Here is a 17,133-nt window from a genome sequence, read left to right as displayed (position 1 = left end):
GTAGACGTAAGTGTCAGGAAAATCACAAACCGCAAAACATCTATCTCTAAATTTTCAAAGGATATACACACATTACATATCGCCGTAAAACATAATTGATCTAGGCTATCCAGCATTTTCAAAAATTGGATATTTTGGGGCGCCTGGGTGGCTTAATCAGTTGAGTGTCTGACCCTTGGTTTCAGCTCGGATCATGATCTCAGGGTTGTGAAATCAATCTCCAAGTGGGTCTTGTGCTCAGCATGAAGTCTATTTGACATCCTCTCCCTCTCTCCTTCTACCCCTCACTTTGTTCTCCCTCTCACTTTCTAAGATAAATAAATCTTTTAAAAAATTGGATATTTGGGGGACGCCTGGGTGGCTGAGTGGTTTAAGCCTCTACCTTTGGCTCAGGTCATGATCTCAGGATCCTGGGATAGAGCCCTGCATCGAGCCCTGCATCAGGCCCTCTTCTCAGCGGGGAGCCTGCTTCCCCCTCTCTCTCTCTGCCTGCCTCTCTGCCTACTTGTGATCTCTCTGTCAAATAAATAAATATAATCTTTTAAAAAATTTGGATATTTTGTATAAGTCCATAATTCTGATTGTTATTGAAAAATCAGAATAGTGATTACACTGGGCTTAAATCCACAGTGGCAGTGGTTTTCAAAGTTGTCTGGACCAGCAGTATCAGCGTCACCTGTGAACCTATTAGAAAGGTTCTATGTGAACCTATTAGAAAGATTCTCTGACCGCATGCCAGAGCTACTGGATCAGAAATGGGAAGGATGAAGTAGAGCAATCTGCATTTTAGCAAGCCCTCTAGATGATTTGGATTTATGCTGAAGTTTGACAATCACTGCTCTAGGACAATAAAAGACAGGGTTTTGCTTTGTTATATTTTGTTTTTTTAATGACAAAAAAGAGTTGTTTTATGCAATCCTTTTATTTCTGCATTTACTGAGCTGTTCATAGGGTTTGTCTTCCTTAATCCATGAACAGTGTGAACTATTTAATTGTTTTTTACTATTAAATTATTCTTTCATATCTGCTTGGTTATTTGGATAGTTTTCTAGTTTGGTTTGCTAATAATATTTTGTTTGAATATTTCCTCTGTGTTATTAAATGACCTATCTGATAAAGTTTCTTCCTTATCTAGTTTTGTTATTTTTCTTAAAGGTTTTATTTATTTATTTGACAGAGATCACAAGTAGATGGAGAGGCAGGCAGAGAGAGAGAGGGAAGCAGGCTCCCTGCTGAGCAGAGAGCCTGATGCGGGACTCTATCCCAGGACCCTGAGACCATGACCTGAGCCGAAGGCAGCGGCATAACCCACTGAGCCACCCAGGCACCTCTCTAGTTTTGTTATTAAGCCCATAAATAAGGTAAGATTTCTGTTTCTTCTTTTTTTCTAGAATAGCTTGTAACAAGCTATTGTTTGTTGGAAGTTTTATATATCCTTCCTATGAAGAAAAATTGGGCTTTGTAAGTTTTTGGATATACAGTCAACCTCCATTGTGAGTAAATGCTCTATCTTTGAAACTGCGAATCATTAAAACTTATTTTTAACCCCAATAAACCCCATAAAATTATTTTAACTCCAACATGAATATTCAGCGTTTTTAGAGTTTTAGTGAATATTCAGTCATTCTCAGACATGCACAGAATTTTAAAAAATTTTGGTCACCCAATGAGAATGTTTCTACCTCGGGTCAAACAAGGTGACGCTCTGCTTTCTTGTTCCCAAGTTCATATTGTACACAAGTGTCTTTTTTTGTGGTCCTTTTGGTGCTGTGTTTTTCACATTTTTGTACTTTTAGCTGGTGATTGTGTTGTTTAAAATGGCCCCCAAATGTACGACTAAAATGCTGCCTTAGTGTTCCTAAGTGAAAGAAGGCTGTGATGTATCTGACAAAGAGGATATGCGGGTAAGATAAACTTCGTTCAGCATGTTACAACATTTTTGGCTGTGAGGGTTCAATGTTAATGAGTCAACAGTATATATTATATTATAAATGGCATCTTTAAGAGAAACACACATAAAGTACGACAATGTTTTCACTGGTTGGTGAAATAGTAGTGACCAGAGGCTTGCAGGAGTCTAACTTCATATTTTTCTTTAGGAATATGGTTCATATTTCTTCATTTAGTGTTCACAGTGACTTCATAGAATAAATACATCTACTGTGAATAATGAGAATTGATCATTTTAAACTACCAATTCAGTTTCATTAATGGCTGTAAATCTAGAGTTTTTCTCTTTCTTTTTGAGTCATTTTTTCTGAATTAAAGTTATTCTAAACATTATTCATTTCATAAATTTGTTTTGCTACTATAAAGATTCTTTGAATCTGGGATTGTGTCTTTTTTCCTAATATTGTTCAATTTTGCTATTCATTTGTTTTTGGTTTTTTTGAACCCATTTTATCAGATTGTTTGATTTTTTTTTTTTAAAGAGTTTATTTATGTGACAGATAGAGATCACAAGTGTGCAGAGAGGCAGACAGAGAGAGAGACGAGGAAGCAGGCTCCCTGCTGAGCAGAGAGCCCGATGCAGGGCTCAATCCCAGGACCCCAGGATCATGACCTGAGCCGAAGGCAGAGGGTTTAACCCACTGAGCCACATAGGCACCCCCCCTTTTTTTTTTTAAGATTTTATCATTCTTTTCTTTTACCTCTTTCCTTCTACCTGTATTGATCCTTGTGATTTTTCATTTTCTAAGCTTATGAGTTGAACATTACATTTCTTGATTTGTCTTTTATAACCTATGAATTTACGTGTAAAAGTGCTTGTGTTCTTTATTTTGCGAATTTTTACTTTCCTTTTCATTCAGTTATAATTATTTCATAATTCACATTATAATTTCTCTTTTTTGGAGTATAAATTTCTAGAAAAAGTGTTTTTTGCTTGTTTTAAATTCTAAAAACATAGTAAGAGCAGGGTTTTTCTTCCAATTTCTAAATGCACTGCTTTGAGATTATAAAATAAGGAATGCATAATTATGATTTTGCAAATACTTATTTTGGGTTCTATTGTTTGCTCAGTTTTCATAAATGTTCCATGTGTTCTGGAAATGAGTGACCATTTTCTATGGATGCAAGTTCATTACATATCATCAAATTAGCTTATTAATTATGCTGTTTGAATTTCTAATGTTCTCAATAATTGGTTTTCTTGGCTTCGTCATTCATTGTCAGAAAGAAATGTGTCAAAATCAACCATTAAAATTATGGATCTGTCCATTTATCTTCTTACTTCTGTCTATTAAATATATTTTTTAACTAATTTAATTCTGCATTTACAATCATTGTGTTGCTTTTGTAAATGGAATATTTCTATTATTATATTTTCTAACTAGTTCTAATTTTAGTTCTGTAATTGAATTTTATTTTTATCTGTATATTAAATTTGTACATAGCCATCTATTAAATTTTTACTTGTCATAGTGTTTTAACTGGTTCTTTTAGGTTTTCTAGATAAACACTCACTTTTCTCTTATAGCAATGGTCCTTTTTGCATTCTATTTTTAAACCCCCTGCTTTGTACTCCTGTCTAATTGCATGGGCTACCACCTCCATAACAATGTTAAATAATAAAGATGATTGTAGATATTCTTAACTTGTTCCTGCCTTTAGTGTTAAAGCCGGGTGGCAACTTTTGATTAACACATTATATCACAACTATGAAAATGTCATATATTCTAATTTTAAGATATTACAGAAATGTATGTCACTATTTTATCATAGTGTGAAGATGTTTATTCATATATCATTATACTTTAGAAATATGAACTGATTCTCATTTTTTATATTAAGTGTTATCTAATACCTTTCAGAATCTATGGAGATAATCACATTACTTTTCTCTTTTGATACAGTAATTTTAAAGATTTAATGGAGTGCCCTTTTAACACTACCTAAAAAACTGGGGGCTGTGGAGGGTGGGTGGATGTGTACCATTTGCTTTTTGAAAGTTCCTTTGTTTTTACCATAGTAACTGATCCATTTGGGTTATGGCACTTAACTAAGATTAGTTTTGTAATTTTTATGAATAATCCATACGCATGTGAGAAGATAGTGCTTTCAAAGGTACAGATTTTTATATATGCCTTGTCATTGCGTTATTTAGTATGTATGTGGATGGTAACATGTAAAATAAAGCATCTTATTACTAATGTGTTTCTATTTTGCTTTGTATTTCCAGCAGATTTTTAACTGTTTTATTTTCTTTCCTAAAATGTTTTTTGGAGTTACTTTTCCCAGAGACTATTTCACTCATAGCATGGAATGAATGTGACTATTGCAACTGTAGTATTCATGGAAGTAAGACAAATTTTCTTTCAAAACCTCTGAATTTCTGATAAATACAAAATAAGATGCAGACTACACAGAAACCATTGTTTAATAATTGTTCAATAACGGGTTTTTTTTAAAAGACTTATAATGAATGTATTGGATTATTCTCAAAGGAAAGAAGGATTTCAAAGGCCAAGAAATAAAGAAGATATTATTTTGGTAGCTTTAGGTCCTAGAAATACAGATAATACCTTTAGTGAGTTGTTCATTCTTCATATTCACCCTAGTTCTCTTCACTGACTATCCCAGAAACAGGATTAGATTCAGTCAACAATAGTGTTTGACACTGTAAAAGGACCTTAATTGATCAGTACTTAACTGGAATACATAGCTAACTAATTATATGTTGATCTGAATCCAACAGAATTAGACAGGAAGACAAAGAAATATTCGTTGGTACTAATCTCTATTCAATATCAAACATAGGGGTGCCTGGGTGGCTCAGTCAGTTAAGCATCTACCTTCGGCTCCGGTCATGATCTCAGGGTCCTGGGACTGAGCCCTGCGTCTGGCTCTCAGCTTTAGACTCTCTCATTTTTCCAATATGTTCTCCCTCTCACTCTTCTCCAAACTAAATAAATTTTAAAAATCTTTTAAAAAATAATCAACAAAAAAAAATGAACATAAATTGTTTGAATTAAGTTCCTAGATGGCTATACATATATTTATACTCAGGTTGGCCCAGAAATTATGCCAGTTGGCATCATCACTAGGCTTCTTATAAGAACATCACTTGTGTTCTGTGCTCTTATTTCTTTTCAGTGAGGCTCTGTGTTGGATGTTAAATCCTCCCTGACTTTCGAGAATGAGAAGTTACTACCTTTTGTCAGCTTCCTGCTACCTCCCTACAATTGCTACGTTGTATGGGATGTTCCTCATCCTAGCCAGATAACTGTTATTCTTTTCCTCAATGCGGTTGTCTTCCCATAAATCAGCAAGCAGAAGGAATATGTGTGACAAAAATTATGTCTTCCCTAAAGCCTGACTGTACCAAATTGCTGTTGCATTTAATTGTCACTGTATGAAAAAAATGAAACCCAGAATCTCTTGTGTGTCTTCCTCAGCTATGCCATCAACCTGCCTGTCAACCTATTTTCAGTCAGGCATTTACAGTATATCTTGTGAAGATTTCTTTACATAAATATTTTCTTTTCTAATTTTGTGCCATATTTTTCTCCTTATTTCCTTTTTTAACCCTGTTTCTCAAACTGAAAAACCCATTCTAGCTTGGCACATTAAAAACAATTCAACAGATGTTGCACCCATCACTGCATATTTTCTGTTTCTACACAAGAATAGAAAGTGAGTCTCTGTTGATCTTCGCTTAATTCCAGTACCATCACTGCCTTCCTCAGAGTGTATCTTCTTGCTCATCAGCCTCACTGTTTAGCCAGCTGTCATGAAGATACTAAATTACTTCATTCCATGTCACTTTTATATACATCCCTTACCTGGCCAAACTGTACAGAAACTGTTCTGATTCTTTTTCAGTGTAATTGTCTAAAAATATTGTCACTGGTCTTTAAAAAAAAATTTTTTTTTTGTCTTCTATATTCTGTAGTATTTTCCTCTAGTGTCTTTCCTGGGCATCTGACTTTTCTGAAAGAGAAAACACAATATCTGAAGAGAAATAATTCCTGGTTAAGATTTTCCCACATCAAACTTTCACAAAAACTTGATAATAGTATTTATAATTTATAATACTTAGAATTTATATGATTATAATGAAAGCTTGTTTCAATTTAAAAGTAAAAACAAAGAGTAATGAAACATCTACATAAACATAAATTCCAATTTTGCAGATGTTTCGTTGGTTCAAGTCACTATAAACATTCACATGATTACATGAATCATTTTAAATCATTCAGCATTTTAAATCATTTATTTAGTTTGCACTCCCTGCCTTACACTTCTGGTAGGCACTTGAGGAACATAGATAAACTGTAAGATTCCTGCTCTTCAAGTGTCTGGCTTCTAGTCAGTGAGGCATAAATGAATATTCTGTAAACAACTGGAGAACAGCATTTATCTTTGAACATCCTCTATATAGGTAAGATTTTCATTACAAAAAAGCAAAAACTGTAATTTAATTGCCTAAAGGTCCATCATCTACCAGTTTTAAGGCTAATGTGTTCTTCAATACAAACTGAAATGTGAAATGTAGTATAAAATGCCACACTTCAATGCCAATTTAGTACATTTCCACATAATCAATGCTCTATAAAAATTGGATAAATGAAAACCAATTGAATGAATATTGTTATGATTTAGATATCATTTTTCTACTAATCTTCCATAAGAATTTATGTCAGTGTTATTTACAAAAATTGTTTAAACATACTAGTTTTACTTTCATCTTTGTTTTGAACCATTCTATTAGGAACAGCAAAATAGGTCCCTAGTTTAAATATTTTGTATAATTAGATGTATCATAATCAAAAGTTAGCCTTGTCTTATAGCCAATTCAGTGACTTTAATTTAATAAAATTAGTCTTAAACTAGTCCTGAAATTTCAATAACAATTATTCTCAGATACAATATATGAAAATAGATCTCTTGATTTTCTTTCTTTTTTTTAGTAAAATCCCTTGATTTTCTTATGTGTGAACATATTGAAATTGCAACTCTATCTATCCTAGCCAAAGCTAAGAATGTTGGGAGAAAAGAAAAAACCATTCTTTAAACTTTCAAACTATGAAATATAATTTATTTGTATCATTAATAGAGGTTCCTTCCTTTGTGTGCCTTAAATCATTTAAGAGCTTTTGGTATTGATGATAATTATAAGAATGTAAAATAGAGCATTTTCCAGCAAAATATAAATAAACCTTGAATAGTAGACAAGATTCTAAGTATGTTTGGGCTACAGGCAAAGCTGGAAGGGGTTTTGTGAGGAAGAATTGCTGAGTTTCAGAACTTTTTAGAAATGAATCTTAAACACACAAATCTTGCTTCTAATGAAACAAATTATAGTATCTTATTATCATAATATCTACCTGGAAGTATTGGTCAGGAAGACTCACATATTTTTTTTATTAAAAAAAAAGATTTATAATTGAATCTTAATAAGATGTAAAAGAGGATCTGACATATTTTTAGCCCATGACTGGATGGCCAGCTTCAGGGATGATGATCCCTACCTGGTCAAACACTGGACTTCTTGGATGATTTCCAAGAGCCTATTGTAGTTTGATAGTGCTCCCTTTCATTAGAGTTGTATTTGCATAGCTTGAAAACATGTTAATTTGAACAATATCACTTAGTTTTTCAGCAGAAGAATGGTCTGACTCAGTCAGAAGAATGAGGTGCCTTCATACTTGGAGAATTTGTTCCCTGTTAAAATTCATAATCTAAACTCAGAAAATAGCCTTCAAATGTCTTTAGCTAGGATGCCTCCACAAACACCTACATTACTGAAAAGCCCACCTACTGTGTCCCAGGACCATATGTTGACCAGTGTTTCTGGAACAAAGGTGTCAAAATGGCAAGTTGATACTGCAAAATGACAAGTTCAGAGATGCAGCTGGAAATCAGGCTTTTAAGCTACTAAAAGGATCATTGTTTTTGTTCTGAGAGTAGAAGGAAGCCACTGTACGGTTTTGCAAAAGAGAATTACTTGATAAGACTTATTTTTTCAAGGGTCTCTTTGTTAGGGTCCGTTATCAAAGGAACGAGACTGAGACAAGGTGAAAGTTATGCAAGCCTTTATTCTATGCCAAGTATTAGAAATCAGACTGATCGGCCAGGGGAATGAGACTGAAACAAAGTTAAAGTTATGCAAAGCTTCATTCTATGCTAAACATTAGAGTCAGACTGACCGTAGAGGGCCATCTCCAAAGAGAGCGACCCCTCCCAATCTTACAGGCTACCTGTTATTGCAAAAACTGCAACCCCTATCTTGGTATCTCAACCTACAGGGTTTGTGTATCTCTTGCTGACTGGCTAGCTCCATCTGGTCTGGTGACTTGTTATTCAAGATTACCCCATACCAGGAACGGTTACAAACAGTACTTTCTGGGAAGGCTTAGTCAGTTAACATATTCAGTGTGAATAATAAGATCATCGTCCTTCCCAAGATGGAGTCATTTTGGTTTGGGCAAGACCTTCTCACTGTTACAAACAGTACTTTGTACTGATTAGATGTCTCTATCTGGCCTGACTCGTCCTTGTATTCTGGGCTCTGTTATCAGGAACTAGCCGACTACATTTTGCTGGTTTCCTGGACTTGCTTCTAAGTAAGTTTCTCTCGGGGAGAGAGTCAATTTAAGCTTACTGCACAAACAACAAAATGGCTATTTAACGGAGATGGAGTCGCTCTGGCTAAATAGGTCCTTATACTCTCTGGTGGCTGCATACAGAACCAGCTCATTAAAATATCTGTTAAAGGACACCAGTATAAATTAAATCCAAAGTTCTCCACTAAGCCATCATTCTCCCCCATCTCTTCACAACATTAATCACATTTAAACATTGTCCAGGACTGGAAAGACACATACAGCAAACTCAACCTGCATAGGTAACTGATGGCCAAGCATTAAAGGGACTATCCACAAAGTTGTGTGCAAGCTTAAGTGAAACTAACAGTCAGTGGTGAAATCACCCACAGTTAGAAGTAGCAGGGTGCTGGGTTGTGCAGTGGGTTGTGCAGTGGGTTAGGCATCTGACTCCTGGTTTCAGCTCAAGTCCTGATCTCAGGGTCATGAGATTGAGCCCCCACATCAGGACCCATACACAGCTGGAGTCTTGCTTGAGACTCTCTCTCCCTCTCCTTCTGCCCCCACCCCTTGCTTTCTCTCTCTCTCAAATGAACAAATACATATTTGAAAGCAAAAGAGAATTGCAGGGAGCTGTTACCACCCTTAGCTCAGAAGGGGAAAGGTGAATGGTGGTTACCAGAACCCAGAGTAATTCCCTTAGCTGTATGAAAGGACGCTACAAAAGTTACATCTCTAAGCAGAAATACAGACGATCTGCAGCAACCTGCAGCCAAAATCTTGTTTTGCAAATGTGCATTTGTTCCAATGTGGTTAATATATTAGGGAACAATTTGAGCATTACTGAATTCGGTGTTTGCTTATGCACAATTTCATCCACAAGAAATACCAAGTGAACAGAGAACACGGCGTAGCTGAACTGTGCTGAGTGGGAAAACACATACATACACATATACACATCTCAAATATCTACCAGCTATTGCTGTGTGTTATGAGGCTCATCTATCCACATCTGGTGTTACAGCTTTCCTTCCAATTTTGGATGATCCTCCTTCCACCACTTTATAATAACTCACATTCTGTAACTTTTCCAATGCCCCTGCTACAAGCAAACAAATCCTTTTCAAGGTAAAATGCCATACCTATTACCATGTGTGTGTGTGTGTGTGTGTGTGTGTTTTAATCACTTAACATGTGTAAAACTGTGCTATAGTTTTTATTAGGTTCCCATCTATCTCCCTGTGTGTGTGTGTGTGTGTGTCTGACAAGAATTTTGAGCGCTCTTTTCCTGATCCCATTTTCCCCAAAGCCTTATAGTTCTAATTGCATGATTTGGCACAGTGTGGTGATTTTTAGGACCTCAGATTTTCTGATATAGCAAAATTATTGTAAATACCCAGATCTCACTCACTTCCCTCCTTCCAGTTTCAATTCCCCTTACTAACCAAACCCAACAGGGGGTGCGGGGGTGCTCACTGATGTACTCTGAAAATGTCAGCCTCCAGAGGTACAGTGTCAGGTGGAGAAGGATGGAGAGTGGCTCTGTAAAGGTAAAATGAAAGTGTGCAGCATAGAAACCTTCTTTAGTTAAAAAAAAAAAATCCTCTCTTTTGATTTATAGTGCCTTGCTCAAAATGTGGTCTAAGGGTCAGCAACTTCAGCATCTTCTGGAGGTACATTAGAAATGCAGCGTACCAAGCTTCTTCACAGACCTACAGACCTACCAAATCAAAGCCTGCATTTTAACATAATCTCTCAGGTAATTTGAATTCACTTTAAGGTTTGAGAAACACTATCTCAAATCTTATGTTGGTTCTTCTATCAACCTACCTCATTAGCCACTGTCTTGCTGTTTCTTTTTCTAGTGTCTCTTTCTCTTCCAACTCTATAAAACTTTAAAAGGTGTGATGGACCACAACTGGCCCATAACCTGAAGAAATTTCTGTGATGGAGTGAACTTGGGTTTCAATCAGATCCTTTCCATCTTCATAGCTGGCTCCAAGAATACTGCTGAAAGGGATATAGCATCTGTCTCCAAGAAGATCAAGACCCACTAGAGGCAAGCTTAACTAATTCATGCTGACTCAAATACCAGATATCGTCTATCAGCTTGCAAGGAAAATAACATAAGACCCTTATTTTAATGAAAATTATGAATTGAGAGTTGTTAATGGACACAGATTTAAAAAAAATTTTTAATAGCAAAGCCTAAGAAATTCAGTTGTCTGTGAATTCTTTTCATTGATTAAATTCAGTAAATAACTATCTTTACAGTTTTTTTTTTTTGACATCTGCTGGCTGAAAACAATATAATCTTTACTTTCCCTCTCCTCCATCAGCTCTCCCAGAATATTCTTCCTGTCACCTATCTTCAAGTCCTTAGGGTTATGTTTGATTTATTTCTTTTTCTTGATCTCATTCTTAGAAGCCAAATAATCATTGAAACCTAGCAATGCTTCTCTTTCCATACCTCTTCTGTACTTATCATCCTTTCCATTCCTGTTTCTAATTTTCTGGTTTACATTGTATCACCATTTACCTTGGGATATGTGAATAACCTAAGTGGTCTTCTTAATGTATTATTTCCTTACAGTAGTTAGTTCTACCCAAATCTCCATGAGAACATCATTGCTTCCAGAGTAAAATTCATGTCTGCCCTAATATTTATGATTTCTGATAATCTGGTCCCAAACTAGAATTTCGACTTTAAGTTGGAACCTGCACAGTGTTCTTCACATCTCCAACACCAACATTAGATGAGGTCACAAGTCTCTGTAAGTACATCCCTACTCTGTGTAGGAACACTTTGGAGAACTCCCCAGCATTGGTCTATTGTGTACCTACCTGAACTTATTCGTTTTATCCTGCTCTCCAGAACATAGTCATTTTACTACAGACATGGTTTTCTAGGCTTTGATTTTCATTTGTTTTTGTCCTTGGAGTTGTTTTTTCGGGGTACCTCTTGATTCCATGCTTCAAGGTCATAGATCATGCATGTAATTCCTTCAGGGCTCAACCCTGAGAAACTTCAGCTCAAGTCACTGTACCTGGACCCCCCCCCCTTTTTTTAATGAAAAAAAAGAAAGAAAAGAAATCTAGAAGCCCTATTTCTGGTCCTTTCAACTTCTCGATCCTTAACCAAATTTGTTTCCTTAACAGATCTTGGCCCATTTTACCCTCCATGAACAGAATATACTCTCCTTTCTTCTGTGAATCCACAAATTGTATCCATCTCCCAAGGACCTTCTGCATTCCACTTTCTCCATCAAGGACTGAATTCCAATCTTTTTAATTTTTTATACCAGTCTTTATTTTCACTTAAGTCTCCTATGGTTTTATAGTATCAGGTGAACTTTTCCTGAATTGCTTAACTCAAGTTTATGCCTTACTTCCCTAACGAGGCCAGAGACAAAATACAATTTTCCTTTTATGCCTTACAAGTTTCGCATGTGCTCAATTATATTCGTTGATGGAAGCTATAGCATTTTCTCTTGTTTGTCTAATGGAAGAAGAGGTTTTTTTTCTTAATGGAAAAGATAGAGCAGGGACACTGTGAAGGTGCCTACAAATACTACAGATACTACCCACATACTGACAGATTCACAATGCTTTTAAAAGTTGCCATTAAGGATCCAGTTCAAGTCTACTTTTCATTAAATGTTAATCCCATAGTAATTTCCACTTCCGGTGTCCATTCTCAGTTACATTGTCTCTATTATGCCTTTTAACTTTAACCATTAGAGAAGAGGTTAAAAAAAACCCATAATTCAACTGACAGTGAAAACTTATTAACACTGCTTTTCAGTGTAAAGCTTTCTTGCTTAAATATATTCAATGTGTTTACTGCTTATCTACTTTACCTAATTGTCCATAACTTTATTCCACTAATGCTGTTATTCAAATGTATATGCAGATATATGTGTGCTTTATATATGTATAAATATATGCAGATATATGTATGTATGTTTAATTTTATATGCATGGGTAAAATAGAAAACTAGGTACTTCTAATAAGTTGCAGTGAGCTTTAATATAAGAAATATTTTTAAAGATTTTCCAATATTTAGAATATTTAGATTTAAAACAAAGTTGGAATGGGCTTCTAACATTAATAAAGTTAATGTTAAAAATAAACATATGATTGGTTTTTATTTAATTAATAAAATCTCATGTAATGTTTACTATGGGGCAGACACTTGCTTCATTTACAAGTATTAACTCATTTGATCCTTATAACGATACCATGAACTGGGTATTATTATCATACCCACTTTACAGATAGGGAATCAGGCATAGCTAATTCATGGCAAAGACAGGCTTCACACTGAGGGTTTTGGTTCACCTGGGCTCTTAACCATCAGGCATAGCTGCTTCTCTCATGGAAGAGCAAAATAATGTTACAGGCTATTTTGTGTGTGTATACAAGTTTGAACTATTCCTCTGTCTATATCCCGAGCCATTTTTCTAAATACAGAGAGCTATGTATTAGACAATGTAAACTTGATGCTCATTAGAGCTACATATACTTACCTTCATCGACCTAGGGAATCCTGTTTGTCCTGATAGACTTCTCATCAGTCCTCTCAGTGAGTTTCTGTTTTGATTTTAAAAGTTGTTCTATCAATAGTGTCTTCTGTATGAATCTGGGCACATTCTAATAATGGTTCATTCTTTAAATTTAACTTTCTATGTGTATTAGAGACACATGCATAATTATAAAAGTCAAATATTTCTATAAATATTTTAAATTAATGACAATCCTTTTCATCCTTGATTTCTATCTCCCAGAGACAATCATTTTCAATTCTTTTTAACTATTTCAACATTTACCTCATTTTTAAGAAACATAATTAAACTATTATTTCTTTTTGCTTGTTTGCTTTTGGTAGTATCTCTTGACTCTTGTGATAGATGAGGAGACTGTGGTTGTGGGCCAGCTTGAGGAGTGGCAGGCTCTAGGGTAGTGATGTAAACTCAGACATCTAATGGGGGTCATGATAATTAGCATCGACAGTATTGTCACTTTTCTACTTTGCTTATCCAAAGAAAATCTCTTAATATTTTGTAGGTGGGGAAAGTAGGGAATGCACTGAGCATATAAGCATGGATAGCCCCAGGGGAATGACAGTTGGACAGTTGCATTTTTTACTGAGTAGATTTTTACTGAATTCTTTTATTTTCAGTATAGTACCAAAATACTCATCTGGCCTAAAGCCAAAACCCCAGATTCCCTCTTACCTAACCCATCTGGATCATAAATCTCCAGTCTGCTGCCAGGGTTGAAGGAAGTACGGTCACTTAGTTATGTTGAAAACCCAAGAGTCTTTGGAAAAGAAAGTTCCATTACAGTTGGAATAAAATCTGAACTTCTCTTTATCAAAATGATTCTCCAACCACCCAATCTATAACTGTACATCTGAAGCTATCATTGGTCTTATCTCTTCCACCCTCTTTCCCTCCCTTCTTCCCTTCCTCCCTTCATTCACCCCTCCTTCTCTTCTATGGGGATGTAAACTTGCTATGGTCTCATAAAGCAGTCCGGTACCTAGAATAATATTTGATACATAGTTGCCACTCAATAAAAACATTTTGAATGCATGTTGGTAGAGAGAAAACTCACAAATTGAACACAAACTTCCTTTACCAAGGCTTTGCAGATAATCTTCTTCCCTAGCTGGGGGAACTAGCACATTTAAGGGGTGATAACAGGGTCTTTAGAACCAAAGTTTCTAGCTACAACCTAGATTTGTGACTTACTGCCATGTGAATCTCTTATCTATAACATAGGGATGATAGCAATAATACTAGCCTCACAGAGCTGTGGGAGGATTAAATGGCCTCCATTCAGAATACATTCCTCAAATGTCAGCATCCTGCCTTATCCCTCCTGGCTAGGAAAAACTTAATTTCCTCCTCCTGTGTTTGTTGAAGAGGGCGTGTTCTCAATCTTTTCTCTCTCTGTTTGCTGGAGGGCTGTGGTTTCACCTGTTCAGTTCTGGATCCCCTCCAGCCCTCTAAGGGAAGTTTCTGCTGTTGCCACATTAGTTTTTTGGATTTCAGCATTGCAGAACTGGCAGAAAAGGTCAAAACATAGAAAAGTTATAACTGTGCTGGTAGACTGTAGAGAGAAATACAGCAGGAATAAAAGAGCAGCCATGATCTGCAACGGGCTACGGTGCTAGGGGAGGAAGATGAGGACAAATTGGCTCCAGAGGAGTTAGGTTGGGAGGGGAAGTGTGTATTTAGGGGCAGAGAAGGAAAGGCACGGAAGGGAGAAAAAAAGAACAAGCAAAAGAGTCCTCTAAGCTGATATTGAAGATAGCTAGTGTTTATTAGGTGTGTACGAGAAAATAGTTAAGCAAATCTTATTTATTCCTCATAATAGGAATAGTAGGAGGTGAGTACCATATAGGTATAGCGTTTTAGAGAATAGAAGACAACCTGGAATTTTCATAAGCTTTTCTGTGAAGTATGACTCCTTCTTTGAACAAAGAAACAATGAAATTCTTGTTTAGACTATACATCTCTGAAAGAGAGATTACTCTGAGATTGACTCATTTAGGTCACAACTTCGAAAGATGACACATGTAGCCAATTTTACATCGATTTCTCATTCCTTGGTATTAGCTATGGATAAAACAGACCTTCCCTTTGTATTCAATATTGGAAATTCCTTTATTCTATAGGAGTGAAGGGCCTAATTTTAAAAGGCTCGAAATACAAAAACACCCAGAAGATTGTCTTGAATAAATTCTAAGAATTAATCCACACTCATCTCTGTGGTAGGTATAAAGATTTAAGTAAACAAAAAGAAAAGTTGATTTTTTTTCCCCAGTAACGTGGGAATGTAATTATTAAACATAAATAAAAGATCCCATATTTTAAAAGAAAAAGAAGCCATACAATTCAAATTCAAACTTTATTTCAAATTTAAAAATTTTAATATCTACATAATTGGTGTTTAATTAATTTCCCTCTTATTGTATCTTCCCTGATCCTGCGGAAGCCAAAACTTCGTTGATAATATTTTTTCTAGGAATCCTGTGGCTGGATAATAGCATTGGTTAAGTGGATTTGCAATTCCGTAAATAGATTTGTACTTACTTCGGAGAGTCAGAGAGCATACTCTAAAAGACTCTGTATAGTTGTCTAGTGAGGGGTTCCTCTGTGCTTTGACTACCCACTGGTAGTCTTGTTCACAAGCTTCATTATTTTTGCTTTTCTTTAATTGAAGGAGTAAAAAGCTTTAGGAATTTTAAGGGCACCACTATCCTTTAGGCCCATATGTTATCTTATTAGGTTTGGCTTTTAAGTGTGTTAAATTTTCACTTTCATTACAAAGGCAAACTTCTATCTCCTTGGATCCTTAAAATCATGTGACTGCACTATTTTAATTCATATAAGCATAAAATAGCCCTTTTTATTGCACCATTTTCAGATTATTGAGTATTTTTCCGTAAGTTGCCTTTTCAAAACAATAACAAAAACAAAAGCATAGATTTGCATAACACTCAGTTTCAAATCAATTTCATATCCCTTGTCTCATTTATTTTCCTTTCCAAGCTTTATGAGGTATGGAGGCTGGTATTATTTTCCACACTTTATAGATAATGAAACTGAGGTACAGAGAGTTTAATGCACTTGCCCTAGGGCATATAGCTAATAAATGGTAAAATAGAACTACCACCCAGGTCTTCTCTTTTCTGATCCACAAAATAATAAATCATGTGTGTTTTTTCAAGCCTTAATTTCTATTCTAACCAGGTTTTTACTATTAGATTGGACCAAATGTTTATCTGTTATTATTATGACTAACAGGATATTCTAATGGTGAGCCAAATTTTGGAGATACAGTTGCCTCGATTGTCTTGTTTGTAAAAGGGAGATGATGACAGTATCAAACTCCCTGTGATGTTGTGGGAATAAAAGGAGTTAACCCAGGAAAGGGTTAAGCAACCTTCACATGGACCGACCAGGGTTGAAAGCCTGGCTCTTTTGTACTGCCTGTGCAAAGCTGGGCCAGTTTCCTCCCCTTCCCGAATCTATTAAAGAAGAACAGCCTAGCTCACAGATTCTTGAGAGGATTAACTGATACCATGAATGCAAAGTTCCAGTAGAGCTCAGCTGTCTCTGAGTGGTAGCTGCCGCTGCTGCTGTTCTCCTAAGTGCTAGTCCTTGTCAATGTCACCACTTGTTGGCTCCACTCTGTTCGTTATTAAATGCTGTGATTCAGGATTTCCTCCATTCACTTCATTAATCAACATGATTAGTTACTTTGGAGATAGCTGTCCAACTAGATAAAACAAAAGCCCCTCACTTTTTTCATCTATCTTTTCCCCATCTTGCCTATGGGAGGGAGTAAGATATTTTTTATTTTTCAGAGACCCTAATAAAAATAAACCTAGTCTGCTCCAACCACTGGGTTCCCACAGCACTTAGTTTGTACTTCTATGATAGCACTTGCTTTTTTACAACAAGTTTCTGTTCTTACTTCTATCACCTTGAAGTCATGTGCCAGCAAGCTGAGCGGAGTTATGGATCCAGCCAGCTGTGTCCCAGGTAACAGGGCTCTGCCCAGAATTTCAGG

The sequence above is a fragment of the Mustela putorius genome, unplaced genomic scaffold, assembly GCF_011764305.1.
Source record: "Mustela putorius furo isolate JIRA1106 unplaced genomic scaffold, ASM1176430v1.1 tig00003834_pilon_pilon_pilon, whole genome shotgun sequence".
NCBI lineage: Eukaryota > Metazoa > Chordata > Mammalia > Carnivora > Mustelidae > Mustela > Mustela putorius.
The sequence above is the reverse complement of the archived record's forward strand: the minus strand, read 5'-3'. Positions refer to the sequence as shown.